Source organism: Accipiter gentilis, chromosome 5, assembly GCF_929443795.1.
Source record: "Accipiter gentilis chromosome 5, bAccGen1.1, whole genome shotgun sequence".
NCBI classification, from domain to species: domain Eukaryota; kingdom Metazoa; phylum Chordata; class Aves; order Accipitriformes; family Accipitridae; genus Astur; species Astur gentilis.
The window spans coordinates 43119337-43147133 of NC_064884.1; the positions used below are offsets into that span (position 1 = coordinate 43119337).

The 27797-nt window shown below is 39.1% G+C and overlaps 1 protein-coding gene across 9 annotated transcripts in view; it reads left to right on the forward strand.

Moving 5' to 3' along the window:
• The window catches only part of TANC2 (tetratricopeptide repeat, ankyrin repeat and coiled-coil containing 2), a 271466-nt gene that overhangs the window by 72054 nt on the left and 171615 nt on the right, over positions 1–27797 (forward strand). Inside the window, exon 1 of one of the 9 annotated variants that reach the window (XM_049800639.1) lies at positions 3384–3461. The exons of the other annotated variants lie outside the window; for them this stretch is intronic. The gene's annotated coding sequence lies outside the window, so the exon portion shown is untranslated. Of the gene's footprint in view, positions 1–3383; positions 3462–27797 lie in introns of those variants that run through there. 9 annotated transcript variants of the gene reach the window in all.

Below are 27797 nucleotides of genomic sequence, written 5' to 3' on the forward strand. Positions count from 1 at the left end.
GTTGCTCAAAGCCCCGTCCAACCTGGCCTTGAACACTTCCAGGGATGGGGCTTTGGTGATGCATACAAATATGATCAAACACAATTCAGTGAAGGTTAAAATTGGCTCCCTTCTTCTGTATCCTCTTCCCAGCCTCCAGGGTTTTTCTATGGCTTTTCTAGGTGGCTTTTTTCATGTGGCTTTTGCAGCTCCCAGTTCAGCACTATGTATGTAAAGTGACTGGTTTTGCAAAGGCATATGCTTAACTTCATTCATATAAGCATCTCTTTGATGCATGAAGTACCTGTACTAAGTGTTGGCAAATCAATGTCTGTAATGTCATTATTAGATTCTATTATTGGAGTTGCACTTGCTCTTCCTTTTTTCTTTTTTCCTTAAGGAAGAGTAAGTATTTAGTACTTAATATTTTTAATGTAAAAATTCTCTTTTATTTATAAGAGAATTGATTTTTAAGTTATCACCTCTTTAGAATTTTCTCCGCTTTAGACTGTTTCTATTGCATGCGCAGAAACTTTTAGCCTCTCAACATTTGTATGAGGACTTTTTTTTAAAATATTGGATATATTTTTAGGTAACTCATGGATAATTTTTGCTAAAGCTTCCATTTTTAAATGACCTATTTGAGGGAATTGTGGAACTTTTTGCTACAATATCTTTCTGATGTGGAAGGATTTATTTTTCCTTTTATATCATCATTTCCTTTTTGAGGATGTGATAGGTATAGAAACCGACCCATACTCTCCTAGCGTACAAAAACCCCCCCAAAATATAAGCAAGTTAGGGACATGATTTTACAAGAAGCTTTGACAAGGTGTCCAGATCTTAGTAGAAGGTGTTCTGGGTCATTTAAGCAGGTTTGAAAATCAGCATCTTCTATTAGGTAAATTATGATAACGTGGTGCATGAAACCTTTTGTTATACTTCAGAATAGTTATCAACCACCAACTCTCCTCTAAGACCTCTGTTACTAATTGCTGATAGACAAAAAATAATCTGATGATCTGGACCTTTGGTCCGTTCTTAGAGTGAGAAATGAAGATCACAGACTACCTCATGATTGCAATATACTGATTTAAAAAAGAAGAATTTAATTTATATTTGAATTTTCTTTTGTTAAAATTTCAAGTGAAGTGTTAATTTATGGATTTACTTTTATACAGACTACAAATCAGTCTACTTTTAACTTACATTAAAACACTTTATTTCACTGATACCACAAGAATCAATAGTGCATTTTGATGATTTATTAGCTGTGTTGTTTTTGTCCAATTTAAACAATTGAGTCGTACACTTACACTTCTTTTTTTTAAAGTATTCCCTGAGGTTTTTCACAGTGAAATGTCTTACTCTGATCACTGAGTCTCGAACACTTTTTTATTAAAAGGAATAAAAAGCTATGGAAAGCATTCTTGGTGGTGTTTCTGCGTTTTTTTGTTTGTTTAGAAATTCAAGTTCAAAAATGTGTCTGTATTCTTAATTAGCACGTTACATGAAGAGAACTTGTTGGAAAGTTTACAACAATGCTGTGTTATTAAATACAGACATCTAGAAAGACTTCAGTAGATCAAGTTCTAAAGTAGAAGAAAAATTTGAATTCTAGGTGTCTAAACATCACAGCTGCCTTTTAGTACTGTCTGCTGATCCAAATAGCTGATAAATGATCCTTAACTGGGAAATGTTGCCCTGAAAGCTGAACTGCAAGATAAAAGCCCACTATAGAGCTTATAAAGTTTATAAGCTGAATATCCAGCTATTCTTTATCTTCCCTTTATTGACAACTAAACAAAGCAAGAACTTTTTGCTCACTGCATATGCGTGAGACATCCTTGCTTTTAAATGGAGACATTTGTCTGCTGGTTGTTCTTTGTACAACCAACAAAGTTTACCTCTTCTCTTGACATGCTCCGGAGAGAAGATCACCACTTTAAAATAGATGTGAAGTCATGAAAATAAAACTTCTTTGTTTATTTTCTGAAGCAGCTCAGGAGGGAGTGTACTGTTTGTTCCTACCTGTTCAGCATCGCACTTGGGAAAGGCTGAGACAGGGTAACTGCAGGAGCTGCACCTGAAAGCACTTCAGTAAAATTAGGGCACAGTGAGACAAATATCAAATGAAACAGAGGCTACTTCGTAAGTACATAATGACAGTGAAGCAGGCCTTGTCATAATAATTTGCTTATTAATTCAAGTCAGTTTTCTTAATTTTCTTCCTGTTTTCCTAAGTATTTCCCACACTGCATGTTGTAGCACTTCTAGTGTTACAGTTGCAAAAAAGTATTGTGTACTGACTTTGAGCTTTTTAGATTCTGTATTTTGTAAACCCATATTTTAACAAAATGGGGATGGCTGGTTTATTTACAGTGTGATGAGCTTAAACTGAAAGAGTAATTTTCATTTTACTAAACAAATTGATCCAATTTTTAATTGGGATAAATAAAGTCTTGGGACGTGTGGGCCATTTTAAAAAAAGTATTTATAACTTTACTTTGTCTGATTTTCCAGGAGTTCTTAAATATCGAATGAGGAGGAGTATGTAGGCTTCTCAGCCACTTGTGAAAATCCTGTTATGTGATTACCTGCATTTTTAAGTGACTAGATCAGATTAATTTGAAATCTGGTCTCCTACCTAGTCCCTTTTAAATTCAATAGGATAACAAAAAGGAAAAGCGTATTCCAGAAAACTAAAGAAACGTCTTTTTTCAGATTTATGCAAATTTAATGCATTCGTGTTGTAATATACTTGTTCCGTGTTTGTTTCTTGGTGGTTTTGTCAGTGGGTAAGTGCTTTGCCTACAGGTTCTTAGGCATGATGGTGCACAAGAGGTTAATGTCAACTTTGGATTTTTTCTTTCTTTTCAAGACAGAAAGTCTGTTAGTATTTCGTAACTGTAGTTGGCAACAGTAATGATTTATCACAGGGTGCATTTTCCAAATGTGTCTCTTCAGGACACTGTGCATGAAAGAAATCCGGGCGGCTGGCCTTCCTCCAGCTTCTCCAGCAGAGAGAATGAATAACGTAGCAGCTCAGGGCCAGGGAGCCCGATTAATCTCCTGTGAAAGGAAGAGGTCTTTCGGGCTTCGGAGGGGAGAAGCCAGGGAGAAAGGAGACTGGTAGATTCGCCTTGGCTATGTGCAAGGTTTCCTTCTGGCTTGTGCTGCTGCTGGCACCGTTGCCTTTGCCATGTGCTGTGGATAAAACAGTGTTGACAACGGAGAGGGTAGCTTGGCCATTAGTCTTGGCCAGTATAGCAAGAAGAGAACATTGTGAAAGAGCTCCTGCCTTCTACTTCCTTAATTGTAAAAGCCCCTTTCAGTGAGTGCAGATAAGCTTCCTTGAGTAAATACTGTGTACTGTCAAAGATGTCCATAGATCTTGGCTGCGGGTTTGATCAAGGATTAAAGAACTTCTTCACAGAGCACGGTTTCTTTGTGCTGATGCTTTACTTCCCCCGTATTTGCAGGTAAGTTGGGGAGTATCTTCTGAAGTCTGTCGGCTGAATCCTAGAGATGAGTGTCTTTGTAATAGGAGAATGGCTCCCTGTTTTCTCTGAACTGGAGGTATCTGAAGAAATCTGATTTTTTTAACTTTACAGGCAGCTGGTTTGCAAGCAGTTCTATGTAAGAATTGTAATTAAGATGACTGCGGACCTAAGTTAACTTGTTCTTCTATTGTGCATGTGAATTTCTTGTTAGGTATGAACAAAAAATTTCATAATTGTCAAGCAACCAGTACATTCTTGACGTAAAAGTTCCTTTTTACCTTGCCACCTTCTTTTCTTCTCCTTATGATGTAACTAGTGTGGATTCCTTGTTCACATAGTATTTAGCATATTTGTGAAGTTCCAACCAACTTAAAGTAGAATTGCAGAGTTCTCCAAAGTCTTTAACATTTAAAATGAATTTTAATGAATTTATCAGTATTCTGAGTTGAAGTTAAAACTAATTTTCAATTTTCAATGCATTTTCCAGCATTAGAAGTCAGTAATAATTTCATTATGTTACACATTTGTTTGTGCTCATCATGTGTTCTATTTGTAGTATAAATGCTCAGTCACATGAGCAGTTTTTTCAGGCTGGGAAGTGTTTTTCTAATCAGTGAGTGCTTTGTGCTGTGATACTTGGCTTTGGTTGGGCAGTAATGTAAAAATACATGTAAAATAATGACAACAAAGAGGTAAACACATAAAAATGATCCATTTTCATGACACAGATGATATCAATTCACCAAACATCCTCTCTGAAAATAAAATCAAAACCTCATCTCTTAATTCAGCCTGTACATTCCAGAAAACATTGGGATTTTCAGATACCGATGTGAGCTGTAAGACAGGAGTGAAGCCAAGAAACCTTTGCCAAGAGTGGTTTGCTGCCAGCTTGGTTGTACTCAAAGACCCCTTTTATTTAATGTCATGTAATACTGATGTTAAAATTGCAGCAGTTGCTTATGTGCATCAGTGATACTGGGAGTGTTCATAAATTGTAGAAGGGGACTTTTGCGGTAATTTAATGGAGTCTAAGTAAAGTGCAAGCTAAGATGCCTCTGCTGCTTTCTTCATACAGTGCCGCAGACCTCTGCAACTGTTGGGCAACTCTATAGCCTGTAGTTTGGGGAGTTCTGCTCAGCAAAACCGATAGAAAGAGAAGGTGGATAACTACTGTAAAAGTGAGATTTGAAAAAGTCCCTGAGCTTCCAGTGTGTGAAGTGCTTAATAATTGAGTATATGAGGAGCCATACCACTATGTTTATTTTTAAGTAGTAATTAAATCTCTGTAAATCTGCCTTATATGTAAAAATCTTAACTCAGTTATCTAGTTTTCTGTTGAATTTTGAAAATAAATGTTTCAAGTTAAAAATTACATATGCAAACTTACATTACAAACTTTAAAAGGGGTGGTTAAGATTAAACTTACTTTCTGAATTGGATGTGTAGGCTTCAGCAATAGGCATGGGTCTACGTGCTGCTGTTGTGGCAGTGCCACATACCAAACCAGAATACTGCTGAGGTGGTCACCAAGAAGTCCCCGAGCCTCCTCCTAGCACAGCGAGTGGTGATCCCCAGCTGTCTTACAGATGGGAGGAAGGGGGAAAGGATCTTTAAAAAGTGCATCGAACTGGATGCGTAGGTGTGAGAAGGATGTATAAGAGTCCTGATGCTGTTTAAAATGCTGTGTTGTCATCTTTGTTGTTTACAGTAAGCTATAAAAAGGAAAAATGTGGATAATAAAAAGGTACTTAAGATTAGCCACTCAGAATTTGTTCAAAATGTTTTTCTGTACAGAGAAACCTGTTCAGAAGTTTTCAGTGTCATTTTTCTAGACTTGGGGCAGTTTTAAACAGCAGTTACAGTGAAACCTGGTCATAAAATTTTTAGTATTGAGCCGTAGCTGAGGTGTATGGTGGGACAGCATAGTGATTAACCCACAAAGTAAATAATTGAGTTGAGTGATGATCAAAACTTAATTGTATATTACTAAACTCCAGTACAATACCTAGATACAATTTGTTTTAAATGGGGGTAATCACAATCAATAGGAAAGCTGATACCCACTTCAGTAAACAGATCTGTAACAGCTTTGTGATAATGTGCTGGCAAAGTGAGTGCCTGTCCCCGTTAGCTCGAACCTTGGCTAATTATTACATTGAATTGGTACAAAAGGTAACAGAACTCTACAAATTATTTTTCAGTCTGAAAAAGGTCAGGATAACTTCGTGTTTCATTCTCTTTAGTGCTATCTGTGACTTTCTTTTTGGCTTGAAACCAAAGGGGCGATACGTAATGAATGCAGAGTTAAAAGGAAATCAGAGCTTCAAAAAAGAAAGATCCTCTGTTGGGTGGTAATAAATGACTGGTGAGAACCTGAGTGACGGGAGACATCTAAGCAGGAAAGTCGGTGTTGCTCTGAAGGAAGAAAATTGCTTTTATCTTTCATGTGGAGACTTGTATGTAATAGGGGACAAAGGATTTTACCAAATGGCGTTTGTATGACGAACATATGTCAACTATATGTTGACATAAGTGACAATGCTTCTAACGAGCAAAAGCTGATTGGCAGATGGGCATGAAGTGAATGTCCTGCACCATCTCGCTCTCTCATAGCAGGTCCATAGATCATTGAGTTCAGAGGAGGCCAGCTCCTAAATTTCAGCATCAGGTGATCACTGGTACAGATACAGCCCCCAAAACATCATCAGACTGTGCTCCAGAGAGACCGGGCACCCTTGCTGAGCTGAGCTGTGGTGAAATAGATGACTGCTCTCAAAGCTGACGGCTGTTGCCCAGGTCCCAACACCTGCATCCCACTCCTGAAACCTCGACGGGCTGGGGGCGAGCAGAGGCGAGAAGGTTCTGAGCATCGCAGGTGTCGCTTACGGCTCATGGAAACACTGTTTAATGTTTCAGAAGTATGGAAGCCAGAGATTTTTATAACTTGGAAATGTTTTTAGTGGGAAATCAATAACAAAAGCTAAACTGTGCATTCGCTGTTACGAGTTCTTCAGCTAAGAAAAGCAGACAGAGGTGCCCACTGCTTAGTTTGGAGGGGATCGCTGAGTAGGAAGCACCCAGTGATAATGTTAATATCCTTGTTTGCAGAAACCTACAGGCTTGTTGATGGCACTTACTTTTCTCTAATGTGACGTGGGAAGCTCCTGTATGCCTCAGTTCCTGCATCCAGCTGTATAATCACTATAAATTTTAACTACATAGGTACGGTGTTTTTAAAATTCATGAATAAAATATGTTGTATAATTTCCAAATATTATTAGCAACATAATTTTTTACTCCAGGTATTCATCTTGTCATACAGTCACTTTCTCCCATTAAAAAAAAAAAAAGGGGGGGGGCAGGCAAAGAGTATAGTTTCTGATTAACATACACTTTATGCAGTACAGTTGTCTCTAGACAAAATAGTGATTTGTTATCGATAGAGAGAAATATGGGTGCCACTTCTTCCACATGAAATAGCCAAGATGAATTGTATCTCAAATTACATGTACCTGTTTCCTTCCGGTGACAGTGAAAGGGTTGAGATGATTAAGGTATAGATATCTCTGTCACTGATGCGTAAACTTATTTAGGATTCCTTCCGCTCCAAAGTAACCCAAATGTTGGTTTATATGATTTCTTAAGTGTAGGTACCTGTACATGCCAGGAAAGAAACCCCCACTTGTCCTTGTGTCTAAAATTCATGGGAAGTAATGCTGACAGTGTATCTGTAAGGAGTAGGACTTCAGCTAATAAATTTATTATGACAAGGGTTTTTTCTTACTGTGTTTTTGCACAAGCTGCCAACACAGTAGGACCCTAATTTCAATTCAGGCTTCCAAGCACTGCAGTAATAAAAATAAACACAAACATACTTGCACAGGAAAAGGGTTCTTTTTTAATTCTGCAGTTGCTCTTAGTAGCCTTGTGGCCCCTGGCTGTGTGGGTAGGGTTTTTTGTGGTTTTCTTCATAAACGATAAGCAATATGGATAGTTAATCTAGGTTATCTAACAAGCAGGCAATGTACCTTTACATTTTGAGGTACATTTGTGAAGTGCCTGTACTATCATTCACAGTTCCAGCAAGAGTCCATTCTGTGCTCCTAAAGAGATGAAGTTATTGCCATTAAAATGTAGTGGGGGGAAGAGGGAACCCAACTTTTCAAAAAGTGCTGAGGCATTTTAGCAGCACGGGCACTTGCTGGGTGATGCTTTGCTGGATCCGTGTTGCAGCTCCCTCAATAAACAAAACAAAGCCATAATTCATACTCTGCTTGAATGACCTTCCTTGACGAGAGAGGAACTTGTATGATAAATGGATGGACTTAAGTATGTTTATGAATTGCCAAAGCCTCTTAAGCCAAATTGCTATTTTTACTTCATTAATTAGAATGTTTCCATATTGCAAACAATGATGGTTTTACCCCAAAACAGATGGCTTGCTCTATAGGAAATCTAACATCGTGAAAATACCAAATGTGCTATTCGCTGATTGAAGTTTTACTTACGTTTTTACATTGAATGAGTTTGCATCTCTTTTCCATTATAAAACATGAAAAATTAGACCTTACATTTTAAATAATTTAGCGGCTAAGGCAAAGCACAAAAAGTAAAACATGTAATAAACTGCCTGAAATTATTTTGTATGGCAAGGTTTCCTAGCTGTATTTTGGGGGTTGGGGTTGTTTTTTGCTTTATTTTGGGGTTAGGGGTTGTTTTTTTGTGTTTAGTTGGTGGTGGTGGTGGTGGGTTTTGTTGTTGTTGTTTTTTTTTTTGTTTTTAAGTCATTTTCCACGTTGTTAACTGAAGAATTGCAAGTTGCTAGGGATGCAGGGATGGGAAGGTGGCACGTGTACAGCCTGTTGTGCCCGAGCGATGTGTTCTGTGGCAGAACCCAGATCTGTTCGAGGAGGGTCCCGGTGCCGACTGCGGCTGTGGGATTTGTGGCAGCGCCCAGGGCTGGCTGCGCTGGAGCTGCGGGTTGTGGTGCCCACCTGGCATCAGCTCCGGCATCTCCTGCTCTGCTGGCTGGAAGATGGTCAAAATGGTGCGGGAGGTTTTGAGTTCAGAAAGGAGTAACCTTCAGCGTAATTCAGAGGTGGGTTTGCATCACTGCGTGAGGGAGGAAACAACGAGGAGAGCTTAAGGGGTTAGTATTGCTTCGGGGAGCTTTTGTTTCCCTGCTTGCTTCAGGATGCAGTCAGAGGTGTTGGAACACAGATGTTTAAAATTTTTAAAAGCTATGTGGCCTTTTTCTGAGTTTAAAAGTACATGAAAATGTGCCTGCCTCTTGTGTTTGAATGTTTACAAAACGTCTTGTGGAAATGTTGATTTGCATGTAGAAAAGAGTTATCTTTTAAATGATTAGTTACGGCAATCAAATGTAAGAATCCCCCCCCCCCCCCCCCCCCCCCCTTAAAATGAAACATGCCCTGTATGTCTTTTCATCCTTTTTCCTCCTCCTCTTCTCCACCTTTTTAGTTTGTTAATTTGGTTTTGTGTGTATAATAATGCCAGAGAGTATTAACAGGGGAGTCTCAGATGTGGAGAATGATGGGAATGAACACTTCATATTTTATTGATAAGCATAGTACACTGTTTAGTTTGCACGGTGAATAACAAGGCTTTAAATTATTACCGGCTTTCTTTTTCAAATAAAATGCTTCGAAAAATATGTCACTGTGGACTGAGGAAGGAAGTAGGGATTGGGGTGGGGGATCATGCGACCCCAAGGCTTAGATGAAGCTGACTTTTTACATTACGGTGTGCTTACGTATGTATGTATTTTTAACTTTGTATTATTTAGATCATTAAGCAGTGGTAGTAATCATGTTGCTGTGAAACTTGATAACAACAAGTAAAAGTGTAATTCTGTTTTACAGCCTCTGTAGGTCTGTTCTTGTGTTGTATCATTACTAGCGAGAGCGTTGTTTGTTACGAATACACGTATTTCAAAGAAGATTTGGTATGTGGGGTGCTTGGACTAGTACCGTGCTGCTTCACGGGCTTCGGTCATGGGGTGCACTGAGCTGGTGGGGTATGGAGAAGGGGCTGAATTCCCTGGTACAGCTGGGATTGCCTTCAAAAGCTGAAATATGTCACTAGTGCAGTCAAAATCTACCTAGCTGTCACTTTAACCTGTAGTGCACTATCATTAGGGAAGAGAAGTTGCTGGATTTGACTTGTAAACTTTTTAGGCTTCTGATAAGGTGGCTTATCATCTTAAAACATATGAAAGTGCAATACCTACATAGCCAAAATGTAGGGGGAAATATGTATTTATTGTGAAAGTGCTCTTCTATTTAGGCTGTTAAACCTTGACTCTGGAGAGGGAAAGGAAGGAGGGCAGAGGGATTAATGTCATGAGAGTTTGTGTGAGTTCATGAACTTGAATAAATAGAAGGGTGTTTTGTGATGACAATGTTGACTTTTTAAGTTTGGCTAATGCTTGGACAGTTTTAATATGGTATTTAAGGAGGTTTTTTTATTTATAAATGGGTGATCACATGTTTCAATTTTTTTTTTTACTTACATTATTGAAGTATGATCGTCCATTTATTCAGTTTGTTCTGTTTGGTTCATTTATCGTGCATACCTGTTCCCCATCTCTTAGTTATTGCAGTGTAAACTATAGTTCAAGGAAGAAAGCCCTAGTTTGAATTTAATAATGCTCTGTAGTGCATATTTCTTGGTTCAATTAAATATTCTGAATAAAAAGAAAGGCATTCCTGCTTCCTCTTTTTTTTTGAGAATACACTTACTAGTAGCTCTGGCATAAAATTAGAGTGATGGGTCAGATCTATAGGTGCTAAAATAGTTTACAGTAACAGCAAGAGTACATCTGAAGGTATATTCTACGTATTTTTAGAAATCTGCTTTCCCTTATTCTTAGCCATTCCACGTCTCTTAGTTGTTATAAAACTGAGATTTGCAGATGAAACAAAAGAAGGTGAATTATCTCTATCACAAAGTATAGCAATAACAAGTTTATCTGTGTTCTCTTACAGCACTGTGAAGGAATAGTAACAGCAAGGCTATGATTTTACTAGTTATATTTAAGAACTAAAACGAAGTTTAATAGTAATAATGGCTTCAATTAGACATTTCCTTCAGACTGTTAAATCTTCTAGTTTCTTCTTATCTGAAATTATCCTGAAAATTTTCATCTTTGTCCTTAATGGTATCACTGCACAACCCTAGCATGCTCCGCAAGAACAGATTATACCAGACATATTCTCTGGGTTATATGGACAAAACAAAGATAATGGCTTGAAATATAGGAAAAAAAAAAAAAAAAAAGGTTTCAAGTTAATCTATTAAATGTGAAACAATCACAACTCCTTGAGATTTTTTTAAGTGTGGGCTGATGAAAAGCCTTGCAGCAAAGGCAGAGGCTCCTGAAAACAATTTTCACCATTAGTCTCAAACGTGTTTAAATTTGGCTTTAGAAATTTGTCATTTTGGACTTCAGTGACACTTCCTATGAGAACACTTGGTAATTGGCATTTGGACAGCAGGATGTTTCAGTCAAAACAGGTGATGGATTGTTCTCTGTCTGCTCCCTGTTGTGGACACCCTTGAAAAGAGGAGAATAGTGCCTGTTAGCCTTTACATCTTTATTATTCATGGTTAGATGGTCCAGTGAAATACAGCTGTAATGACTTGATCAAATGAGTGCCCTCTTTCCTTTCATTGAAAATATAAAAAGTACTAGCTGTACAGTGCAACTGCTTTATTCTGTTTGAAATCACGGTTGTTACAGCCCTCTTTTTAATAGTTAACTACTCGGGAAGTGTGAAAATAGCATAGGTACGTTAGTGATGGTGATTTAATAAGGGAAGAGAAATCATCTTGCTGAATCAAAGCCAGCAGTAGTGAATCGGAAGAATCGGGTAACGGTCCTATCTGTGCAAGTATATTTCCCATGGTACAAACCAGCCATTACTGCTATGTTCTGCTCCTTAGCTGATTTTTCTGAATTATCTGATATGCTAATAGAGAAGTAGGCTGGAGACAGCTGTTTCTTGGTGTTACACGCTGAAAACAAAATGGCTGGTATATATTAGCACTGCAAAATTGCAGATGAAGAGCTAGCTGCAATTAAGTTATTTTTATTGAATAGAAATTAAGTAAAATACAATGATTTTGACTGGTTGTTGGGCAGCTGTTATTGGGCTGGAAGAAAGGGAAACAGACTTAATTTAGTAAATTTGCAAACAAGTCTGCAGTTACTACTGAAAAATAAAAGTTTGTCTATTCAGAAATAGATCCTAGATGTGTTTTCAGCTACGCAATTATGGAATGTTATTTGTGTTCTTAAACTCATGTTCACTGAGGCTCAGAGCCTGGTGCTCTTGCAAAAAAAGATAGTGTATATGGTATGTGTAAGAAATGCTTCAATGTTGTCTGGTTTGTTTGTTTGTTGTTTAAAGTAGCTCTCCCTTCCAAAGTGAAGAACTGATTTCTCATCCATTGAAACTGAATGATTATCACTGGGTTGCAGTACTGAGAGTTGGGTGATTTGGGATTAATAATTTCACAGCAGCTTTAATTTTAGGCCCTGGTCTGGGTCCATCTCAGATGAATTTGATTTAAAATAAGTTTTAAAATAAACCATCTTGTTTGATAGCCATATATTGAGTGCTCAGCCAAAGTGGACTTTTTTGCAAACGCTACGTTTGTTGAGTATATAAATGCATTAGTATTTGCCCATGCTTTTATCCACAACCTGGTGACAAATGTCTTTTGATCTTGGTCTAAGGAAACATATATAGTTTCCTAAAGGAGAAATAGAAAAAGGTAAAAAAAAAAATCACAGGTATCGCCACTGTGAATTACTAACAGGTGGATGCTGTAGCTTTAAGGCTGAAGTGTTTCAAAACATGAATTGTGGTAAAATATTTTTCTTTCAAGTTTGTTTTGTGCAAAACTATGGGCAAAAAATTTATGGGACTGTGAAGTCCACAAGACTGATCGAGACTTTTGTAATAACATTTCCTATAATGGGCCCCGTAATGTAAACTGCGGAGGTTCTCACGGTGCCTTTGATATTTATCCCTTTTGATCTAAAAACTACAGGCTATATAAAGACTTTTAAATTTTAAATGTTTTAATATGGTATGCTCATAATACTGTAAACCTTAATTTATTTCAAAATACTCTTGAGGGCTGTGCATGTTTACAGGAGAAGCAGAGCCTGTTAGCAATAAGGTGTGCTGTAATTTTAGGTGAAATAATTTCTTAGGTGTGATTCTCACTGAATTGTGAGAACTATATGATATTTAGGGAAGTGAGGTACAGCTCCTAGTATTTACTGTGTACTATTTCCATACAGACTATCAGAACAGGGATTATGTCTTTACCATTGCTTTGAGGAGTTTATTTGCTGCTTTCCGCTGGTCCAATAATCACATTTTATATGGGCAATATTTTTTAATTGTAAGTAATAAAATAAAAACTAGAGACTTTTGAAAGACTTGTAACAGGCAGGGAAAAATTCCAACAGCTAGACTGCTTAGAAGGATGTTGTTACTTAATTTAAAAACACAATCCATGTATGTGTCATTGTAATGCTAGGTAAATATCCAATATGTTAAATAATTTTTAAGGTCTAGTAATAAAAGCCATTCTATAGGATCATTTTCTCTGGGAAATGTCAATTTAGTGGGATGTGAGGCAAGAAACTCAACTTTTAGGTTATAATAATGCAGTTGTAGGTATAAATCAAGCATGTGTGATTGAAAAATATTGCTGGATATACCCCAGTAAACATATTGTAAATAACAAGACGCCGGTGTTAGCTATTATATGTTTAAGTTTTTATTTAGTTAGATTCTGTCAGAATAGTGTAGAATATATTAATTTTAGAAATTAGTATTTTCAAGACTTCAGATTTACTTGAGAGAGAGAGAGAGAGAATGGGTATGTCTGCTTTCTTAGAAGTGCAAAGACTTTGATAACAGAAAAACTAAAAAGTTCAGGTATCTTTTCTGGAAGTTCTTCAACAGCTCTCTGGTCAGCAGTCTCTCTAATATTTATTATTTGATGTAAAGTTGGCAACATGTGGAATTAATCTCTGAAATGAAAAATGTAGCACATAATGTCACTATAATATGCCGAAATGTTATTGGGTAGCACGTGTTCTGTGGGAGCAAGGCTTTAACATTTTTTAAGTGTACAAGTTATGGATTAACCTTTAGCTGATTATTTCTTCATAATGGACAGTTAGTACTTACAATGACCTCAGCTCTTTTTCCTGTTTGGAAAAGTTCCTTCTTGTCTTGGTAGTGCCCACGTAGCCCTGACCTTTGGTGACACGAAGGTGTCTTCACCATGTGCTCCGACTTCTGCTATGAGAATACTTGCTGGAAGGACAGCTCGCCCACACTGCCGTAGTGCACGCAGACAAGGGATGGGCTGGATTTATTATGGAAATGTTCATTATTTGGTGTTTCTGTGATTATTACGATTTTATGGAAATGGCATCAAAGGATATGTTCATTAGACTGGATGCTTCTTTCTTAGCAATTAAAATGTGTTTTTAAAAAAAGCTTCTTTTGCATGCTTCCATTGTCTTCGTGACAATATCGTTTGGAGAGTTTTGTGGATGGCCAACATAACGTGCTGGGGTGGGAGGTGGGAATGTTTTGATAAAAATAAAACTTAATTTGCCCAGTGGCTAGTCAAGGATTGTAATTAGGATCAGCTGGGATTAAGAATAGTTTGGCATGTAACCCTTGTCACTCTGCCAGCTAACTCAGCAGGAGATTAGACCTCCTCATCCTTCCCTGAGATGTGGTGTGAGGGGCTGGGGGCAGAGACACGGAGGTACCGTCAGGGAAACCCAAGCAGAGCTCCCCTTGGAGATCTTTTGCAGAAGCTGCCCTGATTCCGTTTGGATCATCCAATACCAGTCAGTAAGACAGAAATCCAAAAGCCTTTCTTGGAAGGGCTGTCAAGGGACAAAGTATTACCTCTGATCAAAATGGGATCAGTGCATGTTTATGAGCATTACTGGAGAAGTGTATTTTTTATGTCTTGTGTTTCCTGGTTGTGAATTAATCGTCCAGATCAGAATCACAGGTTTTGCATGGCGCTGGTGGTGTGACTGTTCTCCCTTTCCTCATTTAGAGAGTTGTGCCTCAGCTTTGTGCCACAAACAGCTCCAGATTTTAGTGTGATTGCCCAAAAGCGTCCTTCAGATCATCTGCCTGACCAGTGCTAGCTATGAACTTTGCTTTGGGATCTTACTTTCTAGGGAGCTTATCCAGCGTGATGGTCTGTTACAGGTTTCAGGGCATGTGTGTGAGCTACGACTGCGTTTTTCTGATCTGATAAAGCTTTAGCTGAGGGATTTCCATCCCTGTCTTTCATTTTCTCTTTCCATATGGTCAATTTATGTATTTCAGCTGTTAGGGCTTCATGGCCGACCAAGACAACAGCCCATTTGCACTGCAGTACAGACTCTTGTCTGAACTGTACAGGTGTAGGGGTTTTCTCTCTCAGGAATGTTTTGGGAGTTGATATTTTGTTTCTCTGGTAGGATGATTGAATCTTTGCTGAGAACTCATTTTTATAGCAAATCTTAATGTATGATTTCATTTGATAACTCTGTGATCTTAGAAAAAAGCGCCTCAAACCCTGAAATCCAATATAGACAAAGGCTTTCTTTAAAAAAAAGTTGCTGAAATAAAGGAATGCCCCTCTGTTGTTCCCTAGTGGCTGCTATAAGCAAGAGGGCAGGCTTCTGCTACAGTAATAAACAAGCCTTTGGTTTAACCTTATGCAGTAAAAGTTCATATTTTCAGGGTATCGCAGTCCTAAATTACTGTTATCCTACATAGGGAGATCCTGTGTTTATTGCTAACTGTACATCGCCGAGATAACCAGCTACCCAGAAGGATGCCTTATCCCACCTACTTGTGCCCGTGGTGGTAAAGTTGGTGGTGTTATCCTAGCCCAGGTAATGCCTGTAGATAATTTTGAAGATCATGTTCTGTAACAGTTCATGGTCTCAGACTTCCACGTGTACCATGAGGATTGCGTTCAGGATGACCTGGGTCAGAAGAAAACGCACCTGAAGGACACGAGTGCGGCTTCCTTCCGCAAGGAGCCCAGCAATGCCACGTGCTGATAAGGTGATACTGTTGGTGAAGAGCTCAAAGGGAACTCTGGTCAAAGTCTAGACAAGAAATGCCCGAATAATCTGTCTCTGTTTTCCTTCGTTGGACTAGATAAACCACACTGATTTCTGGGAGGTTGTTGTGGAAGACGAGTAGGGACTCAGCATGGGTTTGCAGCAGAGCTGCACAACTAAACCACACTCCGTGGCAGAAAATAATACCCAGAAAAAACCTTCGCCACTGCAGCTTTTTTGCGTCGGGTGGTGTTGTTGCAGGGTTTTGCCTTTTACTATCTTTTGCTGAAAAGTTGATTTTCTTGGTTGAGTGGTAAAAAAATAATGGGGGCCCAAGGAACAGGTTTAGCTCATAAACTTACTCACAGGTTCCCATTTGGCTAGAAGATCCAGAAGCATGAGTATGCAGACTTTATTTTTAATATTGGAAGAGGAGGAAAAAAAAAAGAGGTGATTAGAAACATTTACACTTTATTAGGTGGGCGTGTGGAACAGCAATCCAGCTGGGAGAAGGTCAGTGGATGGAGGAGAATATGAAGGGGTAGTTTGGAGAAGCAGTGCTTCCTTCAGAAGAGATGTGAGGAAATACAGACAGAGTATGGGCAGTTATACTGGGGCCAGAAGGACAGTTTATTTTGCAAAGAAACAGACCAAACAAAAATGTGGTGAGTTGATAATGACAAAAAAATAAAAATCAACAACTCAGTAGAACTTATACATATTTTATCTGCCCTCCAGCGTAAGACTTCTTGCGTCAGTTGAATTTTTTTTCCCCAATAGCTTCAAGTCTTGCAACCATCTCTTTTCCCTTCAGAACACCAGCCATCCTAAATGATAAAAATCATAAAAAAGAAACAAAACCCAATCCATACCATGGCATTCTAATACTTAAGTTCTTAAAATTCACGTACATATTCTAGCAGGCAAGTCTGGGTCTTTCCTGCTGCGGAGCATTTCTCGCAGTGCAGATTTCTGTGCATACTATCATTACGATATATGATGGTCAATTATTCTTCTTTAAAAGAAACTCCCTGAAAGTAATTTTTTTCAGAAAAGCTGTCTGAGCACATAGTTTTGCTGCTACTTATGTAGATTCTCTTGCATGTACTCTGGGAAGTATAAATAGCATTTTTCTGGGGTGGTTGGGAGGGTGTGTGTGCAAAGGCACAACCACTGAAAAGCAGTAAATGGAAGTTTTGCTGTATTGCCTCTGCTTTTTCACATGTTCATAGCTCTCACCTTTTCAAGACTGATCAAATTTCAAAATCCATTTTTGGGGTGGGGGGAAAATATCCCCTTCATCTGTTGTGAAGTATTGTACTTCACTAAATGCCATGAGGTAATTAAAGTAATAAAACATTGCTGGTTTAACTAGAACATTGTATGTTTACATGGCACTATATAAACACACATGTGGTAGATACACAAACCAATTTTGCAGAATGCCAACATAACTTTTATATAGAAGTTACAGCACATATATTCAGTGTGCGCAGTGCTTCATGTGTATATAGCACTGAGTTAGTGAACTTGTATTTTGAATAAACCCCGGTATGTGCAATGTTTTGCAGTGGTTGTGCGGACAAATATAGCAGTGTGCATACAACTATTTTTTTTTCCTTTTCTTCTTGTGTGAGGTTCAGCTTAAGCATCTGGTAGCAACTTGAGGCTTTAATTTCTTCATTCTGGGATCATCCGGTGTTTCTCTCTTGGAGTGCTGTTGGTAACTCCACAGTTGTCTTTGGCACTATGTGCAGTTACCCTCTTTCTGTTGGGGGGAAAAAAAAAGTGATTCCTTGCTGAAAATGAAACTATTCGGGGGGATTCTTGGGGTTCTTACAAAGTAAATCCATTCTTTCTTCATTTTAATGTGGAGTTAATTTGAAAGGTCATGCTCTAGTGGGCATAGTGTGTATGCAGGACTTGCCTTTGACCTGTAAAGGTTTAAGAATAAACTAATTGAAGTACACGCTCTTGGGTTTTGCCACATTAAAACGAGTTACTAATTTGAATATAGACATTAAAAAAATTAATTGTAATTAGGCTATTTTATTGACAACGATTTACTCTAGTTGCTTACCTAGCCTGGACAAGTTGGAGGGGCTCAGACGTGACAGCCCAGGTCACTGAAGTGGGACCACTGCAATCCCTTGCCATGTCAACTGCTGCGTAAAAGGGTGCCTGCAGTAAGTTCTTCTGGCTCAGAAGCAATTTTAAAGCAAACAAAAGGACTAGTTAGGCATCTCCTTACTGAAGAACATGCTTTATTATGTTTTGTTCAGAATATTATATACATGAAGAAATCAGTTCAAAGATGATTCTCTGCCGATTAGCCCTTTAAAGTTCTAAAAAGATTTTTGTCTTTTCGAAAGGTAATCAAAATGTAGCTCAAGCTTTGAAACTTTTTTACAGCAAAACTGGTTCTCTCTTTTTTTTTTACAGGTGTAGCATGTGTTGGAGTGGGGCTGACACCTAGATTATGTCTGCTGACAGGCTGAAAGGTGTATTATTACCCTTTAAACTTGAGGCTGGTTATTGATGTGTGCTCCATTTACAATTAACAAGTATACTTGTCTGTATTCCTGCTGTTAGTCATTATGGGTGACACGTAGTTACATCATGGGAACCCAAACATTTCCTTTGAAATAAGAAGTTTTCTTAGAATATAGATGAGTCGTTTTTGGTGGAATGCAGCTCAGTTGCCTGAGGCTAACACACTTGGTAACTCGGGCACATTGCAGACTGTTTTCTTGCTATTGCTTCGATGCATTTGTGAAAGCCTTTATGTTTCTTTCTGCGGTATAGATTTACTTTTGGTATGTGTTTCCTTATTGACTTGATCCATAAAAAGATAAGGGGGAATGGCAGGTGCCTGAGAAACTCCATGGCTCTGTCTGGTTTAGTGCCTCTTAAGTTGATTTTGTTGCAGCCTCAGACATAGTTTGAAGCTTTCCTTTCAGCTTTGGATAAAAAGGAAGAAGGTGAGTCATGCAGGTAACTGTGCTTGCTCTGTGCAGTTTCTCATAAACATGTTACAGAAGGATCAAAATTATGAAGAGTAAAGCCCTAAGTGATCTGATCTAAATTGGTGTTGCTTTGAGTAGGAGGTGCTGGACCTGCTGAATGCCAGAGGTCCTGGCGTAGATTGCTCTGTGAGCCTCAGTTTCTGAGGCTGAGGACGCACAGTTCCAAAGCACTTTACTTAAAAGTAAAGACAAATAAAAAAACTTTAAGGTGAAAAAAACCGATGACATGCATTTCTAAATTCTCCTATGTGGGAGTCAAGAGAAGGTAAATGGAAATCTGTTCAAATAAAACTTTTTTTTTCTTTTTTTTTGCACCCTAAGTGTTTTATACTGTTTAAAGACTTAATTGGAGTTCTAGAAAAGGTTTCACATTGATTTGTTCTTGTTGTACTACCAGGAGTAGTAAGGAATCTGTAGACTGCACTATGCAGCCAGTCAGTATCCCTCTGTCCTTTAATGGAGATGAATAAATATAATTACTGGGCTGGTAATGCCTGATGTCAATTAAGAAGAAAGGATTGAGTTTGGTTGTGTAACATATTTGAGTGTTCTAGCTAACCTAAATACAAGATGTAGCTATTGGAAAGACTTAATTTTCATTAATTGCTCAAGCAGCTGTGTGACTTAAATGCAAGAAGAGTTAGGTATAAAGACGATGCTATTTTTATGTAAAAGCAGATCATACTAAAACTGAATGTGCACAAATTATTATTTTTCCCTGTTATCTCCTCCCCTGCAACCCCCCAAGGAACTGAACACATAGTAATATTATACTATGTGTAGAATTTAGGAATCGGATGGATTTTCTTAAACCACAGGGAAGGGATTCTTTTGTCCTGTGAAAGAAAAATATATTTTGAAGTGTGCTTTTAGCTGGATAGGGCAATTTGCATAGAGCTTAGATTGCTAAAAATATTCAGTTCCTATTGGATTGTGAATCGAACGTGTAGGACAGACATTTCTGGAGCCCTTTGGGTGGAAGTCCAGCAAAGCCCACTGCAAGAGCAGACTTCTGCACCTCGATGGGTATTTACAAAATCGGACTGTAATCTCCAAGAGCAAGAGTATGTCGGAAGAGAAGCAGTTGCCCAAATGCTGAGCCCGGGGTGATGCTGCACAGAGCGGTTATGGATGCAGCCAGTGGTGGTGGTCCTGTAGTCCACTGCCTTTAAACTTGAATCACGTGTCTCGACAGGATCTCAACCCTTGTACTGATAGTTCAGAAGACTGCCAAAATCGCTTTGATTCTTTGTTCGTAGCTAGCTTTAAGGGTAGTGGGTAATTTGCTTTAAAAGGCTGCGGCTGGTACCGTCTGCAACCGTGTTTCCTGCGTAGCAAGCAGTGATGCAAAGGAGGCAGGTATGTGTTCTGTGAAGTGCATGAGGTAATGGGTGTTATGCAAATAGCTCTACTTGCCAGACAACCCAGGGCTGCTGTTTTGTCCATAAATGTCGATGTAGGGATTAAGTGTGGGAGGTCTTATCTCCACAGAATTGAATTCTCCCAGGCAAGCAGTTGGACCATATCAGTACAGTGATGCAGTTGGATTACAGGGTATATTTACTGTATAAGCAGTTTAGTTCCATTAAAAGGATTGGGGTTTTTCTGTTGATCCTGGGAGAACAGCAACTGTATCGTTATTTGGGGCTATATTATTTACTTGAGATTTTGCCCAGCTTTTTGCCACTAACGTCCACAAAGATCATGGAGTGGGTGAGTTGACGTTTTAAGGACCGAAAGTGGCAGCATGCTCATGTTTTATAGTATGAACTACTTTAGTTTTGATTGTTCAATGCTATTTAAGTTCAGAAACGCCATTTCATGGCTATGAAAAAGGAAGGGGTTTATTTGTCAGCATCTGTGTTTAAAGCTTGTGTAAACAGATTAAATATGTGTATACTCTGTTAGAGTAAGACAGCACAGAGATACATAGATAACTCATTCTGCCCACCTCACACAGCTAATTGTGGCTAGTTGGGTGCTCACAAGCATTTACCAAGTCTCCCCCATTTGTTTTCCTTACGTACGGTTTTCCATTCAGCCTGTGTGCTGATTGAATATATGTGTTTACCTGCAAAGCAGCATGCGTGATGAGGGAAATGGGGGATGATGCTCTGCCTGCCTGCTTTTATTCATGTATACAGTTGCATTCAAATGATCAATGTAGTGCAAGTTGTTAACAGTTTACAGCTAAATTCTTTCACTTTTCTCCACTTCTAACTTTTGCACATTCCTTGTAAGTGCCAGACTCTGTCCTTAACGTGCTGCGATATGGGGTGCTGGGAGCCATAAGAAAAGTCAGTTCTGTAGCAGCCTCTGCCAGTTGCATAAAGCACCTGGACATAAAATGCCTCCGAAAGCAGATGGGTGCGTAGTTCTCCATAAATGCATGGGCTGTGGGTGTTTTGTCAGTGGCAGAGTCTTGGGCTTTAAGTTTTATTTAAAGAGATATTTCAAATTATCTTAGGTGAGCTGCAGTCTGAATTTAAACGGATCTGGAAGTCAGAATTAATGCAAAACCTGACTGATGGTCACATACAGTGTTTTTGCGGGGGTTGTGTACGGATTTGATTTTGATAAAACTCACAGTTCTGAAAGACTCGGAGCGCTGAGTGCAAGGGAGAGCGAGTTAGGTGCAGGAGGGGTGCAAACTATTTGATCATGCTGTCAGTGGGATAATTAATACTAGCTAATCAGATTTGAGGCTGTATACACAGGCACGCATGCACATACTTGCAAATGAGAAAATAATCTCTTGGACAGCAGTGGCGGCAAAAAGGTGGCGTTTCCAGTTTGATACTGTGACAGAAAGGGCTAATGAAGTATAGGAATACGTGTGCAAGCCATTCTTAAGTAGGATGAGAGAGAAGGTGATTTTTTTATGCAAGACATCGGTGAGGTCAGTACGCTGTGCTACAGTCAGTGCTGATGTCAGCATTTCAGAAAAGGAGTTGCAAAATTAGGGAAAATACAGAAAGCCACAGCAGGCTGCAGGGTGTAGGGAATGAAATGTCACACCCTGGAAGATGAGGAGTTCTGGATGTGAAGGTTATCAGGAAGGTGGGGAGCTGACTTAACTGTGCTGTACAATACTTTGATGAAAATAGGGGCACCATAAGGCCACTCTATCTACTACAGGGATGTATAACATGCAGCATATAGCACAAACCAAAATGAGAATTGGAAATGATGAAGAAAGTCACAGTGCTTTAACAGGATGAATAATCATTGACACTAACTGAATGGAAGTGATTTTTTGGCAGCAGAGGAGCAGATAGCTTCAGTCAAACATAAATGAATGAAAATATGTGGCTTCTGCTCTGCAGGAAGTCAGGCTGGGTCATCTAATGGGCTTTCCTGGATTTTAACATTAATCTTTTTTAAGAGAGAAATAATTCTCAAGTAGAAAACCAGCAATATGTGTCTATGCATATACATACACACACACACACACACAAAAATATCACTCAGTTGCCTATGAGGAAAATGTCTTGCCTGTTCTTAAAATGCTAGTTGCATGGGCTGGCTTCTTGCTGAAGACTCTTGTGTCCTCTGCTTCTGAGATGCTTGCAAATTGCCTCTTGGAAAACAAATATTTATTTGCATTAGCTTTGCAGTCCTCTATAGATCTGGGAAAATAAGGTGCAGTGTTTCCTAATGTTTCTATTAAAATGCGCAAAGCAGTTGAGTTGTTATGTGTTCTTTTTTTTTTAAAGAAGCTGGATCTGGGAAAGCCTGAAAAGAATTAGATAATCAGATGAATTTGTACCTGCCCATAAAGCTGAAATACTTTGACATATGATTTGGTCATTATGTATTCAGGTTAAGTTTCCCTTCTTTTGATTTCTGCTCCATCTTTGCTGGAAACCTTTTGAGTTTATTACTGCTGTATCAAATCTTGTTTCATCTTTATGACTAAGCCAAGCTTAAATGTGCATCAGCCCATCTTGAGGCATTTACATTTTTTTCTCTTGACCTTACAGCGTTGGCTGACAGCTTATAGCTCTGTGCTAATGGGTGATAATGCCCACAGCCCAGGGAGAAGCTGATACTGTCCTGCATTCAACACTGCCACCATGTATGGAGCTTTGCTTGGAGCATGAGAAATAAATCAGGACAGTTGGGTTTTTGTTGGGGTGGTTTTGGGGTTTGGTTGGTTTTTTTTTTTTCTTCTCCACTTGTGACCTACTGTGGATTTGGGAGTGGGGTACAAAAGTGAAAAACTACTCATTTCATCAAGGATGGTTTTTTGTGCGTTCCAAATTCACTTGCTCATTTAAATTTTCTGATAAGTCAAGCTCAAATATCATTAAATGTTCTCTTAGCTGAAATCTCTAGGTTACTTTAAGACAGGTCATAGTGTTAGGAATTCTGCAGAATTTTTCATCTGCATCTCCAAAGAAATAGTAATCTTTTTTTTTTTTTAAAGTCTGAATGCCACTTAAAATAATGGATGGTTTGAATTCTGCTTATAATTTCATGTTTGTGTAATATGCTGCACATCTTTCTGCATTTCTGGAGTTTTATACAATTAGTCTGTCTAGTTTTTTAATAGCTGCCTGCTCAAGGAAGCTAACATGAAAACTTAGTCATAATTTATTTAATCAGCAGAACAGCTGTTTCACTGCAAACTTTCATTAATAAACTTCAAAGTTTGTCTACATAAACAGAATAATTTTAGCACTAACAGGTTTCTCCATATCTTCTGTATAGCAGTAATTTTTAAAGTGTAATTATTTTACATAATGTAATGCTATGCAAAACTTGGCCTCATTAAATTAAATGCTCAACAGTCTCAGTTTTAAATTGCCAAGCAAAATAAAGATAAGTATAAACAATTTTTTTAGCAGATAATTTACACCTCATCCAGGTAGTGGGGCAGCATGAGGGAAACATAACAGCTAATTAAGTAGTGATAGCAAAGGCAGATGAAGTGAATGTAAAGGCAGCGCTGAGCCTGGTCACAGTCAAGATTACAAAACGTTTTTAACAATATGAATCAACGCACAAGTGAAATATACCTGCGCACGTGGTCTTGATTTAGTTTAAATCCTAAACTATTGATTCGGGTTATGTCGATACATTTTCAGGTGAAAACAGCTTGGTTTCACAGCAGTAAATGGAACGGTGCTGGCAAGCACCTCCGTACCTACTGAAGGGGAATATCTTCAGTAGGTTATCAGCAAAAATTACTCTGGTGAAAAATTACACCCTATAACCGATATAGTCATACTGAAAGAAAAGCTGGCGGGGCCTAGGGTGAAGACGAAAAAAAGTTAGGTAAAAAGTAAGATGGGGTTAAATGGTCCACGTGCAGCAGAGCAAGGCGAGAGGAGGGCGCGGGGGTCCTGTCTGCAGAGGGACCGCACTCCGGTGGGCTTCTGCTTCAAGGTTCAATCTCACTTCTGGCATTGGAAGTGCATTTTCTTGGCCAGGCTCAATCCTGTTTTGAAGTTGTTCTTGTGGCGTCACGCCGTGCCCGAGAGGTGCCCGGTTTGGTGGAGGGGGTGTTGGGGCTGTGCTGGGTCTTCGGAGGAGTCCCAGCTCTGCTTGTGGGCTGCAAGGGTTTTCCTCCAAGTCCCTCCCTGTACGTAAACGTATGGAGATCGCTTGGAGGAGAAAATGGAAATTACTCAGCCTAACAGAGTTCTCCCAGATGAAATCCTCGGGTTAACGCTCCTTTCCTTGCCGAGTCCTGCCTGTAACTGCGAACCCGGGTGTGAAGGAGCAGGAGGAGTTTCTGCAGCAGCCGCTGAGACACCCGGGCAGTTTTACCCACAGAAATGCATCTCCGGTTATGCGTGATGATCTTCTGTTATCAATGGGAATGTGAAGTCCCAGCTAACTTTAACTTTACTGTATGAAAGCAACAGTGTTATCAAGATTGAGGCCCGTGGAGGAAAATTTGTACGTTGCTGAAATGCTGTCGAGTGAGCCTCAGAGGACCCACCAGCCCCCGGGTGTTCAGGACCCACCAGCCCCCGGGTGTTCAGGCACTGGCTGGTAGATCATAACTTCACCTAAAAGACTCCTGTATGTCTGCCAGTTTTCTCTGTAGAAGCGTAGTGCTGTTCTCCAGAGCTTTCTGCATGCAGAGCTGTGGGAAGTTATTGGGGCGGCATTGTCTGCCTTTCTCCAGGGAGGGAGTAGGACATTTGTCTGGAAAAGAAGCAAACGCAGCAAAACGCCCCGTGGCTGATGGTTCTGGGTTGTCCTGTGCTAAGCCTTGTTTCTCATGTGAAAGATCAGGCTGTGTTTTGGCAATTTGATGGTTCTTCGCCATGTTCTTTAACAGGGTTAAGTAAGTTTTCCTCCTAAGTTTTCTGCAGAAGAAGGTTGTTCGTGATTCCTTACCCCGTTGCCTGCTGGAGTGGCAGCCCAGCTATGTGATTGCTTGCTCCTCCTGTCTTCTCCTTGCAAAGTTGCCTGACGTTGTGAGGTTTTAGCTAAGCTCTGACGAGGATTCTGGGTTTGAATTTTGTGCCATCTGCTCTCGTCAGATGCTTGCTTCCGTGGTGGTAAGATATAGGCAGAGCATGTGAAAACAAAGCATCAGACTTTTTTTTGCAATTTTTGTACCAATTTTTTAATGACTACCCACCCCCCCCCCCCCCCGGAAAAGTTCAGGGGTTTTGCCATAAGGCGATTATTTTTTGCTTTCAGTAATTCTAAAACAATTTGCAATTCCGCTGTTGATTATTTACCATATAAATAACTTCTTAATTGTTTCTGATTACATTTTCTATCTCTGTAAGAATCTTTTTGTAGTTTTTTTATCTTCTCTCTAATTAAAAAGGGATATATTTTTTTTGTTGCTATACACATCAATAGCATTATATGATCAGGGTAAACCTCCATTTCTGTTAGATGACAGGTTGGTTATTGATCGGTGGTCTATGACTTGCATTTCTTTGAGGAGTGGGTTTCTCACTCACAAAACGCTCTTTCAAATGGTTAGCTTGCATAGCAGAACTTACTGGAATATTGATGCAAGATAAGTTCTTTGTTTCTAAAATTGTTTTCTTTCACTCTAGCAGCTTTTTGCCCATGTCTGTGAATATTTCATCCTCCTTTCAAAATGATGGAGGAGAAGGGAATGTATTCTTACTTTGTAGGATGTGAGTAATCCACAACATCTTTTTAATTGGCAAAAAATGTTTATAAGCCATCACGCATAATGTGCTAGTACTAGATTGATTGTACCTCCTGGTTGATAAATCAAAAAAAAAACCCAAAAACCTATAAAGAGCTTCTGTAATTGTATTAATTAGAGAGATTTATGTCTGGTCTCTGCAAAGCAGTTTATGATACTGCGTACAACCCAGGAGCAGCTTGCTTAGGCTGGTGCTGCAGTGACAGACTGACATGGCATCCCTTGGCATCCGTAAACTCGTTCCTGGACAATCAGAGATGATGTACTAATGCTTTGCTATTCCTCCATTTCCTTTTTGTAGACCCTTTTGTATTGTTCCCAACTAAATTCAGCATTGTGCAATATTTGCGATGAGCCTTTCTTAGGGGTGCAGGGATTGCTATGCAACTTTAGACTCTGCGATGTTGTGAAGTGCCATCTAAAATTAATGTAGGAGTATCTAGAAATAGTTCAATGGATAGGCAATCTGGTACTGGTACAAAGTGATACTACATATCCAGGCATTGCTTTGCCTTATGTGTTTTATCTTTTGGGCAGAATTTCTTGAATACTTAATTTCTTTAAAGCCCTGTCTGTGTGTATTTGTAAATGTGTATGTATATGTATTACTACTACTGCTTGCGTAGTATCTGGAAAATAATTTTTAGAAATAATTACTCATTCTTCTAACTAAATAGAACTGTTAACCTCTCTTTATATTTTACTGTGTAATTGCTTTAAGTAGGAGATCGAGTGGTATTTATGATCAAAGGCCATAAATTGCGACTGCATACATCTGTGACGTTTTTTCTGTTGCAGTGTAGAGCCACAGGAGCTGTAAGAAAGACGATTCCTGAGGGTGTTTGGGTTGCATTATTCCTGCTTTAGTGTTTAAGCCTAACTTTAAAATTTAGTTATTTGGATTCCAGGAGGTAACAGACTGGAAGAACGATTTTGGTTGCTTTTGGTGGAAGTACCTTTGATAAAAAGTTGTAATGTATTTCTAAAAACATTGGCAGTGCATTCACTGGAAATGGAATGGAAGAATTAATTCAGCTGCAGTATGAGAGTGCAGAATACAACAAGAGCTGATGATGGAAAATAATACTCAGTGTTACATCTGTTTGAGAAAAAAATGTAATGCTAAGAAATGCATGGTTTTCAGATGAGATTTTTTGTTTTCTTTTCCCTTTTGTTTTTCCTTCGTTATCTTACTGTCATTTCACTAGCACATTCAGACTCAGACAGTATTTAAATGCCTTTCTTTGGTACTAAAAACCACTTCATTGTTTGGAGAGTGATAACAGTTTTCATACCAGCCTGTCCAAGTATGTTTAATTGTGACAATACCGCGGTGATTATCACATGCACACTTAAAGCTGGAAGACCTCCATTTCAAACTGCATGTTAATTGTGACAAATCCTAATACAACAGTGCTGGTACGCTCTGCCAAAAATCAATTTCCTGTAGTAAGTCATGGATGAATCAATACAGTTGACCAAGGTAATTAAATTAAGTACATCTGGGTAGGCAAAGCGTTGTAGTCCGCAGGTGAAAGCACGGACTCGCAGTCTGAACACCACCGCTGACTGTCATTGATTTACTTTGTGATCTTGGGAAGATCACTTCGAGGAGCATTAGCAACAGTGCCTCTTCATGCTTGTGTGGCAAAATTAAGATTTTGTTAGCTATGAAACTAATTAAAGGTGCAGGAAGGACGCATTGGCCACAGCAGCTCTCCCTACAAAATACGGTGTACTGCTGTTACACAAGGAAAAAAAGTTTTGAATTCTAAAACCAAGGTTAACTTAAGCTGTTGCAAGTACTTGAAGTATTTTGCTTGGGGTTTCGGAAGGCTGTGCTTGTGCTTTCCTAGGGAGGTAGGACAGCCGCTGAGCAGAGCATCTCGGAGGCAAGAGCAGGAGCTCAGCCTTGTCGTGTGAAGCATTGCCATGCCTGTGCCCCGGCATTTCGATTTCCATGGGTTTGGCCAAGGCCAAAATGATATTTTCAGTGT